Source organism: Oncorhynchus keta, unplaced genomic scaffold, assembly GCF_023373465.1.
Source record: "Oncorhynchus keta strain PuntledgeMale-10-30-2019 unplaced genomic scaffold, Oket_V2 Un_contig_13078_pilon_pilon, whole genome shotgun sequence".
Taxonomy (NCBI): Eukaryota; Metazoa; Chordata; class Actinopteri; order Salmoniformes; family Salmonidae; genus Oncorhynchus; species Oncorhynchus keta.
In genome coordinates, this window is record NW_026278113.1 from 34,914 (window position 1) to 51,632 (window position 16,719).

At 48.8% G+C, this 16,719-nt stretch overlaps 1 pseudogene; it reads left to right on the plus strand.

The window, feature by feature from the left end:
• Nucleotides 1-1,133: 1,133 nt before the first annotated feature.
• Nucleotides 1,134-16,719, plus strand: part of LOC127918078 (junctophilin-3-like) — a 31,000-nt pseudogene continuing 15,414 nt past the window's right edge.

The following is a 16,719-nucleotide window of genomic DNA, read 5'->3' on the forward strand; positions in this document are numbered from 1 at the left end:
GCTGCTCTTCCCCTGTCCCTGTATCACTGTCTCTTTAAGAGCCTGCAGGAGGAGGGAGGGAGAGAGAGAGAACACACGCTGCTCTTCCCTGTCCCTGTATCCCTGTCTCTTTAAGAGCCTGCAGGAGGAGGGGAGAGAGAGAGAGAACACACGCTGCTCTTCCCCTGTCCCTGTATCCCTGTCTCTTTAAGAGCCTGCAGGAGGAGGGAGAGGAGAGAGAGAGAGAACACACGCTGCTCTTCCCTGTCCCTGTATCCCTGTCTCTTTAAGAGCCTGCAGGAGGAGGGAGGAGAGAGAGAGAGAGAGAGAGAGAACACACGCTGCTCTTCCCTGTCCCTGTATCCCTGTCTCTTTAAGAGCCTGCAGGAGGAGGGAGGGAGAGAGAGAGAACACACGCTGCTCTTCCCCTGTCCCTGTATCAGTGTCTCTTTAAGAGCCTGCAGGAGGAGGAGGAGAGAGAGAGAGAGAGAGAGAACACACGCTGCTCTTCCCCTGTCCCTGTATCAGTGTCTCTTTAAGAGCCTGCAGGAGGAGGGAGGGAGAGAGAGAGAGAGAACACACGCTGCTCTTCCCCTGTCCCTGTATCCCTGTCTCTTTAAGAGCCTGCAGGAGGAGGGAGAGAGAGAGAGAGAGAACACACGCTGCTCTTCCCTGTCCCTGTATCCCTGTCTCTTTAAGAGCCTGCAGGAGGAGGGAGAGACAGAGAGAGAACACACGCTGCTCTTCCCCTGTCCCTGTATCCCTGTCTCTTTAAGAGCCTGCAGGAGGAGGGAGGGAGAGAGAGAGAACACGCTGCTCTTCCCTGTCCCTGTATCCCTGTCTCTTTAAGAGCCTGCAGGAGGAGGGAGGGAGAGAGAGAGAGAACACACGCTGCTCTTCCCCTGTCCCTGTATCCCTGTCTCTTTAAGAGCCTGCAGGAGGAGGGAGGGAGAGAGAGAGAGAGAGAACACACGCTGCTCTTCCCCTGTCCCTGTATCCCTGTCTCTTTAAGAGCCTGCAGGAGGAGGGAGGGAGAGAGAGAGAACACACGCTGCTCTTCCCCTGTCCCTGTATCCCTGTCTCTTTAAGAGCCTGCAGGAGGAGGGAGGGAGAGAGGGAGCATGTGGGGGAGGGGTATTGGATGGGGTGGACCAGTCCTTCAGTAATGAGCAGATTTTAGAGCGAGAGAGAGAGAGAGAAAGCAAGGGAGAGAAGAGATCGAGAGACCAACATCATATGACTTGTGGGAAACTGGATATATTAACGACCCAGACATAAGGGGGTTGAGCACCAAATACAGAAGATTAAGAGGAAAGGAAGACAATCATTATATATATATATTTTGTTGTTGCATCAACCCTCCTCCCATGTTGTTCAGGAGAGACTTCAGCTCCATCGCTACAGCGCTGCAGGAGCACAGTGAGGAGGAGGAGGAGGAGGAAGGAGAGAACAAGACAGAAGAAGAGGGGAGCAAAGGGGAAATACACAGTCGGTTAGGTCGTCTGAGGTGTGTGTGTGTTCAGTGTGTGTGTGTGTGTGTTTACGGATGTGTGTGTTCGGATGTTTCCAGCCCATTCTATAGCTATAGCCCATCTCTGTTTATTTCTGGGGCGTACTAGTGAGGTACGATCTCTCTCCCGTCACTATCCTCTCTCCCTCTCCCGTCTCTATCCTCTCTCCCTCTCCCGTCTCTATCCTCTCTCCCTCTCCCGTCTCTATCCTCTCTCCCTCTCCCCGTCTCTATCCTCTCTCCCTCTCCCCGTCTCTATCCTCTCTCTCTCTCCCGTCTCTATCCTCTCTCCCTCTCCCGTCTCTATCCTCTCTCCATTTCTGTGTGCCAGTACGGCACAGCTAGACGGGTGGTGGTAGTATGTCTGATTGAGCTCATCAGGCTGTGGCGCTGCTGCCGTCAGGGCCTCTGGGACTATTAGAAAAGCCTGGGCCTAGCCTGTCTGGAGTGCCCCAGCCAACGGAGAGGTGAGTGGGTTAGTGCCATCCCAGCCGGCGAGGAGGGTGGAGGAGGAGGAGGGTGGAGGAGGAGGAGGAGAGGAGGAGGAGGAGGAGAGGAGGAGGAGGAGCGCATACAGCCGTGGGAAGCAGAATGCTCGGCCGGCAGTAGCATCTAGCATCCTTAACACCGCGCCAGGCCCAGACCGAGATCCAGACCCTGCCACCTCCATTGACAGACAGATGAAACCTCTCTCTCCGTCCCAGGTGATGTTCTCTGGACCAAGCCCTGCTTTGTACAAGACGGGGAACCTGTTTTTGATTCCATTATCATAAAAAAAAACAACAACAAGGTAAAGGGAAATACTAGGAGATCTAAACCTCCATGATTCTATCTCCATCTTCGCCTCCCGGCCCTGATCTTTCTGTGTAAACCTGATTTACTCTTCTTGACGTTCTGAGGATTTTGCCTAAACCTGTTTCATGCATGTCCACTGGAGGCAGGTTTGACTTTGATGACGGGGGGTCGTACTGTGGAGGGTGGGAGCAGGGCAAGGCCCATGGCCGGGGGGTCTGCACAGGGCCACAGGGTCAGGGGGAGTACGCCGGGGCCTGGAGCCACGGCTTCGAGGTCCTGGGTGTCTACACCTGGCCCAGCGGGAATAGTTACCAGGGCACGTGGGCGCAGGGGAAACGCCACGGCGTCGGCGTGGAGAGCAAGGGCCGCTGGGACTACAGGGGGGAGTGGACGCAGGGCTTCAAGGGACGCTACGGCCAACTGGAGAGCACGGTTAGCGGGGCCCGTTACGAAGGGACCTGGAGCAACGGCCTGCAGGATGGATACGGGACTGAGACGTACTCTGATGGAGGTAAGGAAGGGACACACCAAGCCATCACGCTGAGGTTGCTCCTACTATGCAGCACACTTGTATTCATTCTATTTTGGTGTTAACCCACTATAAAACAGGTGCTATAAGGGTCACTCTACCCTCTCCTTATCCTGTACCTCTCATCCTCCTTTCAACCCTCATCCCATTACAGTATCTCTACCTGCCTCCCCTTGTATCTGAAATGGTTATCCCATATCTGAGAACTATTTCAGCTGGGATTGATAACAATATACAGGTCACCTCCCTAGTCGGCAGGAATAAAAAACATGCAGAGAATCAGAGAGGAGCCCCTGCAGACTGGCACTAGATCCTAGAGAACATTCAGGACTCTGTCTGGATCTGAGCTAGCTGAATCAGAGAGGAGTCCCTGTAGACTGGCACTAGATCCTAGAGAACATTCAGGACTCTGTCTGGATCTGGGCTAGCTGAATCAGAGTGGAATCCCTGCAGACTGGCACTAGATCCTAGAGAACATTCAGGACTCTGTCTGGATCTGAGCTAGCTGAATCTGAGAGCGAGCCCTGTAGACTGGCACTAGATCCTAGAGAACATTCAGGACTCTGTCTGGATCTGGGCTAGCTGAATCAGAGAGGAATCCCTGCAGACTGGCACTAGATCCTAGAGAACATTCAGGACTCTGTCTGGATCTGAGCTAGCTGAATCAGAGATGAACCCCTGTAGACTGGCACTAGATCCTAGAGAACATTCAGGACTCTGTCTGGATCTGAGCTAGCTGAATCTGAGAGGAACCCCTGTAGACTGGCACTAGATCCTAGAGAACATTCAGGACTCTGTCTGGATCTGAGCTAGCTGAATCAGAGAGGAACCCCTGTAGACTGGCACTAGATCCTAGAGAACATTCAGGACTCTGTCTGGATCTGAGCTAGCTGAATCAGAGAGGAACCCCTGTAGACTGGCACTAGATCCTAGAGAACATTCAGGACTCTGTCTGGATCTGAGCTAGCTGAATCAGAGAGGAACCCCTGTAGACTGGCACTAGATCCTAGAGAACATTCAGGACTCTGTCTGGATCTGGGATAGCTGAATCAGAGAGGAGTCCCTGCAGACTGGCACTAGATCCTAGAGAACATTCAGGACTCTATCTGGATCTGAGCTAGCTGAATCAGAGAGGAACCCCTGCAGACTGGCACTAGATCCTAGAGAACATTCAGGACTCTGTCTGGATCTGAGCTAGCTGAATCAGAGAGGAGTCCCTGTAGACTGGCACTAGATCCTAGAGAACATTCCGGACTAGGTCTGGATCTGAGCTAGCTGAATCAGAGAGGAACCCCTGTAGACTGGCACTAGATCCTAGAGAACATTCAGGACTCTGTCTGGATCTGGGCTAGCTGAATCAGAGAGGAGCCCCTGTAGACTGGCACTAGATCCTAGAGAACATTCAGGACTCTGTCTGGATCTGAGCTAGCTGAATCAGAGAGGAGTCCCTGTAGACTGGCACTAGATCCTAGAGAACATTCAGGACTCTGTCTGGATCTGGGCTAGCTGAATCAGAGTGGAATCCCTGCAGACTGGCACTAGATCCTAGAGAACATTCAGGACTCTGTCTGGATCTGAGCTAGCTGAATCTGAGAGCGAGCCCTGTAGACTGGCACTAGATCCTAGAGAACATTCAGGACTCTGTCTGGATCTGAGCTAGCTGAATCAGAGATGAACCCCTGTAGACTGGCACTAGATCCTAGAGAACATTCAGGACTCTGTCTGGATCTGAGCTAGCTGAATCAGAGAGGAACCCCTGTAGACTGGCACTAGATCCTAGAGAACATTCAGGACTCTGTCTGGATCTGGGCTAGCTGAATCAGAGAGGAATCCCTGCAGACTGGCACTAGATCCTAGAGAACATTCAGGACTCTGTCTGGATCTGAGCTAGCTGAATCAGAGAGGAACCCCTGTAGACTGGCACTAGATCCTAGAGAACATTCAGGACTCTGTCTGGATCTGAGCTAGCTGAATCAGAGAGGAACCCCTGTAGACTGGCACTAGATCCTAGAGAACATTCAGGACTCTGTCTGGATCTGGGCTAGCTGAATCAGAGAGGAATCCCTGTAGACTGGCACTAGATCCTAGAGAACATTCAGGACTCTGTCTGGATCTGGGCTAGCTGAATCAGAGAGGAGTCCCTGCAGACTGGCACTAGATCCTAGAGAACATTCCGGACTAGGTCTGGATCTGAGCTAGCTGAATCAGAGAGGAGCCCTTGTAGACTGGCACTAGATCCTGGAGAACATTCAGGACTCTGTCTGGATCTGAGCTAGCTGAATCAAAGAGGAGCCCTGTAGACTGGCACTAGATCCTAGAGAACATTCAGGACTCTGTCTGGATCTGAGCTAGCTGAATCAGAGAGGAACCCCTGTAGACTGGCACTAGATCCTAGAGAACATTCAGGACTCTGTCTGGATCTGGGCTAGCTGAATCAGAGAGGAGTCCCTGCAGACTGGCACTAGATCCTATAGAACATTCAGGACTCTGTCTGGATCTGAGCTAGCTGAATCAGAGAGGAGCCCTTGTAGACTGGCACTAGATCCTGGAGAACATTCAGGACTCTGTCTGGATCTGAGCTAGCTGAATCAGAGAGGAACCCCTGTAGACTGGCACTAGATCCTGGAGAACATTCAGGACTCTGTCTGGATCTGGGCTAGCTGAATCAGAGAGGAACCCCTGCAGACTGGCACTAGATCCTAGAGAACATTCTGGACTCTGTCTGGATCTGGGCTCGGCCCTATGTGTGTGTGCAAGCTTTACAAAGACAGAGTATGTAGGCTATATTGTTATTTCCAGTTCTGTAATAAAGTGGTGTGAGAGCAGAACACTTCATGTGGACTAGCAGTATAGTACATGTTACCACGCAAAGACAAACAATGATGCTGCCAGTAATGTCAGCTAACTGAAATGCATCAGTGTTTTTACATGTATATAGCATCTGACTGACTGCCACCATCTTATCTGAAACCTGTTGAATCATTATATCCTCTCAGCATCTCTATTCCCCAAACCTCTATTCCTCCTCCTCTATTACTCCTCCTCTATTCCTCCCTCCTCTATTCCTCCCTCCTCTATTCCCCCTCCTCTATTCCTCCTCCTCTATTCCTCCTCCTCTATTCCTCCTCCTCTATTCTCCCCCTCCTCTATTCCTCCCTCCTCTATTCCCCCTCCTCTATTCCTCCTCCTCTATTCCTCCTCCTCTATTCTCCCTCCTCTATTCCCCCTCCTCTATTCCTCCCTCCTCTATTTCTCCCTCCTCTATTTCCCCTCCTCTATTCCTCAACCCTCTATTCCCCCTCCTCTATTCCTCCTCCTCTATTCCCCCTCCTCTATTCCTCCTCTTCTATTCCTTCCTTCCCTATTCCCCCTCCTCTATTCCTCCCTCCTCTTTTCTTTCTCTTCTATTCCTCCCTCCTCTATTCCCCCTCCTCTATTCCTCCCTCCTCTTTTTCCCCTCCTCTATTCCTCCTCCTCTATTCCCCCTACTCTATTCCTCCTCCTCTATTTCCCCTCCTCTATTCCTTCTCCTCTATTCCCCCTCCTCTATTCCTCCTCTTCTATTCCTCCTCCCTATTCCTCCCTCCTCTATTCCTCCCTCCTCTTCCCTCCTCCTCTATTCCTCCCTCCTCTATTCTCCCTCCTCTATTCCCCCTCCTCTATTCCTCCCTCCTCTATTTCTCCCTCCTCTATTTCCCCTCCTCTATTCCTCAACCCTCTATTCCCCCTCCTCTATTCCTCCTCCTCTATTCCCCCTCCTCTATTCCTCCTCTTCTATTCCTTCCTTCCCTATTCCCCCTCCTCTATTCCTCCCTCCTCTTTTCTTTCTCTTCTATTCCTCCCTCCTCTATTCCCCCTCCTCTATTCCTCCCTCCTCTTTTTCCCCTCCTCTATTCCTCCTCCTCTATTCCCCCTACTATATTCCTCCTCCTCTATTCCCCCTCCTCTATTCCCCCTTCTCTATTCCTCCTCATCTGTTCCCCGTCCTCTATTCACCCTCCTCTATTCCCCCTCCTCTCTTCCCCCTCCTATATTCCCCCTCCTCTATTCCTCCTCCTCTATTCCTCCTCCTCTATTTGCCCTCCTCTATCCCCCCTCTATTCCTCCTCCGATACCCCCCTCTATTCCTCCTCCTCTATTTCTCCTCCTCTATTCCCCCTCCTCTACCCCCCTCTATTCCTCCTCGTCTATTCCCCCTCCTCTATTCCCCCTCCTCTTTGCCTTCTCCTCTATTCCCCCTCCTCTATTCCTCCTCCTCTATTCCCCCTCCTCTATTCCTCCTCCTCCATTCCCCCTCCTCTTTGCCTTCTCCTCTATTCCCCCTCCTCTATTCCCCTCCTCTATTCACCCTCCTCTATTCCTCCTCCTCTATCCCCCCTCTATTCCCCCTCCTCTATTCCCCCTCCTCTTTGCCTTCTCCTCTATTCCCCTCCTCTTTGCCTTCTCCTCTATTCCCCCTCCTTTATTCCTCCTCCTCTATTGCCCCCTCCTCTATTCCCCCTCCTCTATTCCTCCTCCTCTATTCCCCCTCCTCTTTGCCTTCTCCTCTATTCCCCCTCCTCTATTCCCCCTCCTCTTTGCCTTCTCCTCTATTCCCCCTCCTCTTTGCCTTCTCCTCTATTCCCCCTCCTCTATTCCCCCTCCTCTATTCCCCTCCTCTTTCCTTCTCCTCTTTGCCTCCTCCTCTATTCCCCCTCCTCTATTCCCCTCCTCTATTCCCTCTCCTCTTTGCCTTCTCCTCTATTCCCCCTCCTCTATTCCCCCTCGTTTTTGCCTTCTCCCTATTCCCCTCCTCTATTCTTCCTCCTCTATTCCCCTCTCCTCTCCCCTATTTCCCCTCCTCCCTCTATTCTTCCTCCTCTATTCCCCTCCTCTATTCTTCCTCCTCTATTCCCCTCCTCTATTCTTCCTCCTCTATTCCCCCTCCTCTATTCTTCCTCCTCTATTCCCCTCTCCTCTATTCCCCCTCCTCTATTCTTCCTCCTCTATTCCCCCTCCTCTATTCTTCCCTCTCTATTCCCCTCCTCTATTCCCTCTCCTCTATCCCCCTCTATTCCCCTCCTCTTTGCCTTCTCCTCTATTCCCCCTCCTCTATTCCTCCTCCTCTATTCCCTCTCCCCTATTCCCCACCTCTATTCTTCCCCCTCTATTCCCCCTCCTCTATTTCCCCTCCTCTATTCCCCCTCCTCTATTCCCTCTCCTCTATCCCCCTCTATTCCTCCTCCTCTATTCCCCCTCCTCTTTGCCTTCTCCTCTATTCCCCCTCTATTCCTCCTCCTCTATTCTTCCTCCTCTATTCCCCCTCCTCCATTCCCCTCCTCTATTCTTCCCTACTATATACACATCCATTCTCTTTCTCTCCCCATCCCTCTCTCGCTCTCTGCATTATACCAGATGCATCTGTACTGTAAATCGCCATGGTAACGCCGAGACAGCAGGTCAGCCTGTCACTGGAGACTCTGTGTTCTGCGCCCTGATTGGTGCTTTGGCATTGTCACTGGGGTTTTCTGACTTGGGCGCAAAGGGACAGTTTGAAATTGACTGAGGTGGGCCGGTCCAAAATAAGGGAGGTTTATCTAGCGTTTTGTTTTACTTTGGGGAGGGATGGGGGATTTGTATTTATTTTTATTATTAGGCACAGGGGAGGGTAGTGCATTTTCCCTTGGTTTACATTCCCCATTTTGCAGGTTTGACAAAATAATTTCTTCAATATAGCCACATTTCCTCATCTGCCTGCACGCTCCTCCCCTACCAAGGTGTTGTGGTATTTCCCTGATGCTCTACACTTTTCTACACGTTTAGTATACAGTCAACTCTATCCTGCCCTCTGTACATAGTGACAATAGTGGTAGGTGGATCGTTTGTCCAGATCTGCAATAGGTTAACTAGCAATCATGCCACACATAAAATCATTCAAATCTGCATCAATTTTCTATATAAATCCACAAGAACGTAGAGGAATAACTGATTGGCAGAGGAGAGGCCAGGTGCAGAGGAGAGGCCAGGTGCAGAGGAGAGGCCCAGGGTGTAGAGGAGAGACCAGGTGTAGAGGAGAGGCCAGGTGTAGAGGAGAGGCCAGGTACAGAGAGAGGCCAGGTATAGAGGAAAGGCCAGGTATAGAGGAGAGGCCAGGTGTAGAGGAGAGGCCAGGTACAGAGGAGAGGCCAGGTATAGAGGAGAGGCCAGGTATAGAGGAGAGGCCAGGTATAGAGGAGAGGCCAGGTATAGAGGAGAGGCCAGGTATAGAGGAGAGGCCAGGTATAGAGGAGAGGCCAGGTATAGAGGAGAGGCCAGGTATAGAGGAGAGGCCAGGTGTAGAGGAGAGGCCAGGTACAGAGGAGAGGCCAGGTACAGAGGAGAGGCCAGGTGTAGAGGAGAGGCCAGGTGTAGAGGAGAGGCCAGGTGTAGAGGAGAGGCCAGGTGTAGAGGAGAGGCCAGGTGTAGAGGAGAGGCCAGGTGTAGAGGAGAGGCCAGGTGTAGAGGAGAGGCCAGGTGTAGAGGAGAGGCCAGGTGCAGAGGAGAGGCCAGGTGGAGAGGAGAGGCCAGGTGTAGAGGAGAGGCCAGGTGTAGAGGAGAGGCCAGGTGTAGAGGAGAGGCCAGGTGCAGAGGAGAGGCCAGGTGCAGAGGAGAGGCCAGGTGCAGAGGAGAGGCCAGGTGCAGAGGAGAGGCCATCCTAGACTAGCTTTACACATAAAAGAAGAGTGAAGACACGCAGCTCAAACAAATGTAATTTACTATATATAAGGATTCCCTCATATAGAGAGTGGGTTCACCCTATTGGCACGATGCATTATGGGGGTTTTCCTTTCACGCCAATGACCCAGGTTCAGTCCCTTGTCCTGCCGTTCGGTGCGTTGGTGTCAGAAGTGGGAATACCAAAAGGCTCAAATATATCGGTGAGGTACTATAAACTGAAGTGAAAATGCCATTGAATAATGACGCAAAAGCCCCGATATTTGAATGTTTCATTCCGTCTGGATGAATTGTGGGTCTCCTCTTGATCTAGATGAGGCACCGTACAGGACAGTCTGGCTGTGTTTCTCCTTCTGCCCGTCCTCATTCTCCCAAGTCGTCCTACATTGTGTAGCCACACAGTCTCATGCGCCCAGCAGGCCCAGTTATTCAGGAAAGATTAACGCGCGTTCTGCCTCCTTAACAATCAGAGTAGCTATTCCTTGACCTCAAACGCTTCAATATTGTCTAAATATTGGTCACTTAACTTTACTTTTAAAATGTATTCATTTAACTAGACTACTTAAAAAGGTGTCCTGTAGGCTACCTGCACATGTTCATCCTCTCCACTGTAATATAAAGAAATAAAGAAATAACACACACACACACACACACACACACACACACACACACACACACACACACACACACACACACACAGTAAATGTCAAACTGTCCCTAATCTAGGCCGTTTGATAACCAAAGCAACTCCATTGCACTAAACCGGGATGAGCCGAGAGAGGCAGGGAGGGGTGCCGGGGGAGGAAGAGAGGGAGGTAGAGTGAGTGAGGGAGGAAGGAAGAGAGGTAGGTAGAGTGAGGGAGGAAGAGAGGTAGAGATAGGGAAAGATAGAGAGGGAGGTAGAGTGAGGGAGGAAAAGAGGAAGGTAGAGTGAGGGAGGAAGAGAGGTAGGTAGAGTGAGGGAGGAAGAGAGGGAGGTAAAGTGAGGGAGGAAGAGAGGGAGGTAGAGTGAGGGAGGAAGAGAGGGGGGTAGAGTGAGGGAGGAAGAGAGGGAGGTAGAGTGAGGGAGGAAGAGAGGTAGGTAGAGTGAGGGAGGAAGAGAGAGAGGTAGAGTGAGGGAGGAAGAGAGGTATAGATAGGGAAAGGTAGAGGTAGAGTGAGGAAGGAAGAGAGGGAGGTAGAGTGAGGGAGGAAGAGAGGGAGGTAGAGTCAGGGAGGAAGAGAGGTAGGTAGAGTGAGGGAGGAAGAGAGGGAGGTAGAGTGAGGGAGGAAGAGAGGGAGGTAGAGTGAGGGAGGAAGAGAGGGAGGTAGAGTGAGGGAGGAAGAGAGGTAGGTAGAGTGAGGGAGGAAGAGAGGGAGGTAAAGTGAGGGAGGAAGAGAGGGAGGTAGAGTGAGGGAGGAAGAGAGGAAGGTGGAGTGAGGGAGGAAGTGAGGTAGAGATAGGGAAAGGTAGAGAGATAAAGAGAGGGGGTAGAGTGAGGGAGGAAGAGAGGGAGGTAGAGTGAGGGAGGAAGAGAGGGAGGTAGAGTGAGGGAGGAAGAGAGGTATAGATAGGGAAAAGTAGAGAGAGAGGGGTCAATAAGTGATGCAGAGGGGACCATGGAAACCAGATCCGTGGCTGCTGTATCCGTGTAGTTAGAGGTTGTTTACCAGCGTAGCCTGTAGTCTAATATCAGATGTACCGCAATGGTTTACATACCAGCAGATAACCTTGGTGTTATTTGGTTTATGAAGTAGCGGAGGCGACCGTAATAACACTCCAGAATTAGATAAAAAATAAATCAAAATAAAGACTGCGTCACGAGAGAGAGCACCTCTCTCTCTTCGGTCTCTCACCTGGGAGATTAATATAGCACGCACGAGCTGACACATTTTCCACTACCCAATAAACGTGCTATTGTCGCTATACCAACAGCTACACATGTAATATTGTGTGTAGTGTAGGCTAATAACATGAATCGCTATTTACATGGGGTCGGCGCAGCATAGCTTTGTCTATTGCAATCTGCATTTCAGCACCATGGACAGGTCCCGATCTCTGACACTTTGACAGACAGACCACAGCGAAGGTTCACGAGACGTCATTCCTCTGTTTTTAGATGATTGAAATGGAGGTGAAATGCCGTTTATTAGGCCTCTATCCTCCCGGCCACTAAAACGTGTTTATGTTCGCGTTAAAAGCCTCACTACTGAAATGAGATGGAAACGCTCTTTAAATAATCTACTGTATAAAACATGAGATAAAACGGATCATTATTTGCGGTCGGGCTTCAGCCAAGTTGTGAAATAAAACCGAACATCTTAGTTTTAATAAATGGAAAATGAAAAAAGATGATTTTGCCTGAGGTAGAGAGCATTGCGGTCCGTGATATTTAACCTGTTGTCATGACGTGATGTGCGGTCCGTGATATTTAAACTGTTGTCATGACGTGATGTGCGGTCCGTGATATTTAAGCGGTTGTCATGACGTGATGTGCGGTCCATGATATTTAACCTGTTGTCATGACGTGATGTGCGGTCCGTGATATTTAAACTGTTGTCATGACGTGATGTGCGGTCCGTGATATTTAAGCGGTTGTCATGACGTGATGTGCGGTCCATGATATTTAACCTGTTGTCATGACGTGATGTGCGGTCCGTGATATTTAAACTGTTGTCATGACGTGATGTGCCGTGATATTTAAACTGTTGTCATGATGTGATGTGCGGTCAGTGATATTTAACCTGTTGTCATGACGTGATGTGCTGTCCATGATATTTAACCGGTTGTCATGACGTGATGTGCGGTCATGATATTTAACCTGTTGTCATGACGTGATGTGTTGTCCATGATATTTAAACGGTTGTCATGACGTGATGTGCGGTCCATGATATTTAACCTGTTGTCATGACGTGATGTGCGGTCCGTGATATTTAACCTGTTGTCATGCGTGATGTGCGGTCCGTGATATTTAACCTGTTGTCATGACGTGATGTGCGGTCCGTGATATTTAAACTGTTGTCATGACGTGATGTGCCGTGATATTTAAACTGTTGTCATGATGTGATGTGCGGTCAGTGATATTTAACCTGTTGTCATGACGTGATGTGCTGTCCATGATATTTAACCGGTTGTCATGGCGTGTTGTCATGACTTGATGTGCGGTCATGATATTTAAACGGTTGTCATGACGTGATGTGCGGTCCATGATATTTAAACGGTTGTCATGGCGTGATGTGCTGTCCATGATATTTAAACGGTTGTCATGGCGTGATGTGCGGTCCATGATATTTAAACGGTTGTCATGGCGTGTTGTCATGACGTGATGTGCGGTCATGATATTTAACCGGTTGTCATGACGTGATGTGCGGTCCGTGATATTTAAACTGTTGTCATGACGTGATGTGCGGTCCATGATATTTAACCTGTTGTCATGACGTGATGTGCTGTCCATGATATTTAACCTGTTGTCATGACGTGATGTGTGGTCATGATATTTAACCTGTTGTCATGACGTGATGTGCGGTCATGATATTTAACCTGTTGTCATGACGTGATGTGCTGTCCATGATATTTAACCTGTTGTCATGACGTGATGTGCGGTCCATGATATTTAACCTGTTGTCATGACGTGATGTGCGGTCCGTGATATTTAACCTGTTGTCATGACGTGATGTGCTGTCCATGATATTTAACCGGTTGTCATGACGTGACCTGTTGTGCGTGGTCCGTGATATTTAACCTGTTGTCATGACGTGATGTGCGGTCCGTGATATTTAACCTGTTGTCATGACGTGATGTGCGGTCCGTGATATTTAACCTGTTGTCATGACGTGATGTGCGGTCCGTGATATTTAACCTGTTGTCATGACGTGATGTGCCGTGATATTTAACCTGTTGTCATGTCAGTGATATTTAACCTGTTGATGACGTGATGTGCTGTCCATGATATTTAACCTGTTGTCATGACGTGATGTGCGGTCATGATATTTAAACGGTTGTCATGACGTGATGTGCGGTCCATGATATTTGTTGTCATGGCGTGATGTGCGGTCCATGATATTTAAACGGTTGTCATGGCGTGATGTGCGGTCCATGATATTTAAACGGTTGTCAACCTGTTGTCATGGCGTGATGTGCGGTCCATGATATTTAACCTGTTGTCATGACGTGATGTGCGGTCCGTGATATTTAAACTGTTGTCATGACGTGATGTGCGGTCCGTGATATTTAACCTGTTGTCATGACGTGATGTGCGGTCCATGATATTTAACCTGTTGTCATGACGTGATGTGCGGTCATGATATTTAACCTGTTGTCATGGCGTGATGTGCTGTCCATGATATTTAAACGGTTGTCATGACGTGATGTGCGGTCCATGATATTTAACCGGTTGTCATGGCGTGTTGTCATGATATTTAAACGGTTGTCATGGCGTGATGTGCGGTCCATGATATTTAACCTGTTGTCATGGCGTGTTGTAACCATGGCGTGATGTGTGGTCATGATATTTAACCTGTTGTCATGACGTGATGTGCGGTCCATGATATTTAACCTGTTGTCATGGCGTGATGTGCGGTCCATGATATTTAACCGGTTGTCATGGCGTGATGTGCGGTCATGATATTTAACCTGTTGTCATGACGTGATGTGCGGTCCATGATATTTAACCTGTTGTCATGGCGTGATGTGTCCGGTAACCCATGATATTTAACCTGTTGTCATGGCGTGATGTGTGGTCATGATATTTAACCTGTTGTCATGACGTGATGTGCTGTCCGTGATATTTAACCTGTTGTCGTGATATTTAACCTGTTGTCATGACGTGATGTGTCATGGCGTGATGTGCGGTCCATGATATTTAACCTGTTGGTCCATGATATTTAACCTGTTGTCATGACGTGATGTGCTGTCCATGATATTTAACCTGTTGTCATGACGTGATGTGCGGTCCATGATATTTAACCTGTTGTCATGACGTGATGTGCGGTCCATGATATTTAACCTGTTGTCATGACGTGATGTGCGGTCCATGATATTTAACCTGTTGTCATGACGTGATGTGCTGTCCATGATATTTAACCTGTTGTCATGACGTGATGTGCGGTCCATGATATTTAACCTGTTGTCATGACGTGATGTGCGGTCCATGATATTTAACCTGTTGTCATGGCGTGATGTGTGGTCATGATATTTAACCTGTTGTCATGACGTGATGTGCGGTCCATGATATTTAACCTGTTGTCACGTGATGGCGTCCATGATATTTAACCTGTTGTCATGACGTGATGATATTTATTTAACCTGTTGTCATGACGTGATGTGCGGTCCATGATATTTAACCTGTTGTCATGGCGTGATTGTCATGATATTTAACCTGTTGTCATGACGTGATGTGCGGTCCATGATATTTAACCTGTTGTCATGGCGTGATGTGCGGTCCATGATATTTAACCTGTTGTCATGGCGTGATGTGTGGTCATGATATTTAACCTGTTGTCATGACGTGATGTGCGGTCATGATATTTAACCTGTTGTCATGACGTGATGTGCGGTCCGTGATATTTAACCTGTTGTCATGACGTGATGTGTCGGTCCATGATATTTAACCTGTTGTCATGACGTGATGTGCGGTCCATGATATTTAACCTGTTGTCATGGCGTGATGTGTGGTCATGATATTTAACCTGTTGTCATGACGTGATGTGCGGTCCGTGATATTTAACCGGTTGTCATGGCGTGATGTGTGGTCATGATATTTAACCTGTTGTCATGACGTCCATGATATTTAAACGGTTGTCATGGCGTGATGTCGGTCCATGATATTTAAACGGTTGTCATGGCGTGATGTGTGGTCATGATATTTAACCTGTTGTCATGACGTGATGTGCGGTCAGTGATATTTAACCTGTTGTCATGGCGTGATGTGCGGTCCGTGATATTTAACCTGTTGTCATGGCGTGATGTGCGGTCCATGATATTTAACCTGTTGTCATGACGTGATGTGCGGTCCATGATATTTAACCTGTTGTCATGACGTGATGTGCGGTCCATGATATTTAACCGGTTGTCATGACGTGATGTGCGGTCCGTGATATTTAACCTGTTGTCATGACGTGATGTGCGGTCCATGATATTTAACCTGTTGTCCGTGATGTTGTCATGATATTTAACTGTTGTCATGGATGTGCGGTCCATGATATTTAAACTGTTGTCATGGCGTGATGTGCGGTCCATGATATTTAACCTGTTGTCATGACGTGATGTGCGGTCATGATATTTAACCTGTTGTCATGGCGTGATGTGCGGTCCATGATATTTAAACGGTTGTCATGGCGTGATGTGCTGTCCATGATATTTAACCAGTTGTCATGGCGTGTTGTCATGATATTTAAACGTGATGGCGGTCATGATATTTAAACGGTTGTCATGGCGTGATGTGCGGTCCATGATATTTAAACGGTTGTCATGGCGGTTGATATTTAAACGGTTGTCATGGCGTGTTGTCATGACGTGATCCATGCGGTCCATGATATTTAAACGGTTGTCATGGCGTGATGTGCGGTCCATGATATTTAATGGCGTGATGTGCGGTCCATGATATTTAAACGGTTGTCATAGGTTGTCATGGCGTGTTGTCATGATATTTAACCTGTTGGCGTGATGTGCGGTCCATGATATTTAACCTGTTGTCATGACGTGATGTGCGGTCCATGATATTTAAACTGTTGTCATGCGTGATGTGTGCGGTCCATGATATTTAACCTGTTGTCATGGCGTGATGTGCGGTCCATGATATTTAACCTGTTGTCATGACGTGATGTGCGGTCATGATATTTAACCTGTTGTCATGACGTGATGTGTGGTCCATGATATTTAAACGGTTGTCATGGCGTGATGTGCTGTCCATGATATTTAACCTGTTGTCATGACGTGATGTGCGGTCATGATATTTAACCTGTTGTCATGGCGTGATGTGCTGTCCATGATATTTAACCTGTTGTCATGGCGTGATGTGTGGTCATGATATTTAACCTGTTGTCATGACGTGATGATATTTGCGGTCCATGATATTTAAACGGTTGTCATGGCGTGATGTGTGGTCCATGATATTTAACCTGTTGTCATAACGTGATGTGCGGTCCATGATATTTAACCTGTTGTCATGACGTGATGTGTGGTCATGATATTTAACCTGTTGTCATGACGTGATGTGTGGTCATGATATTTAAC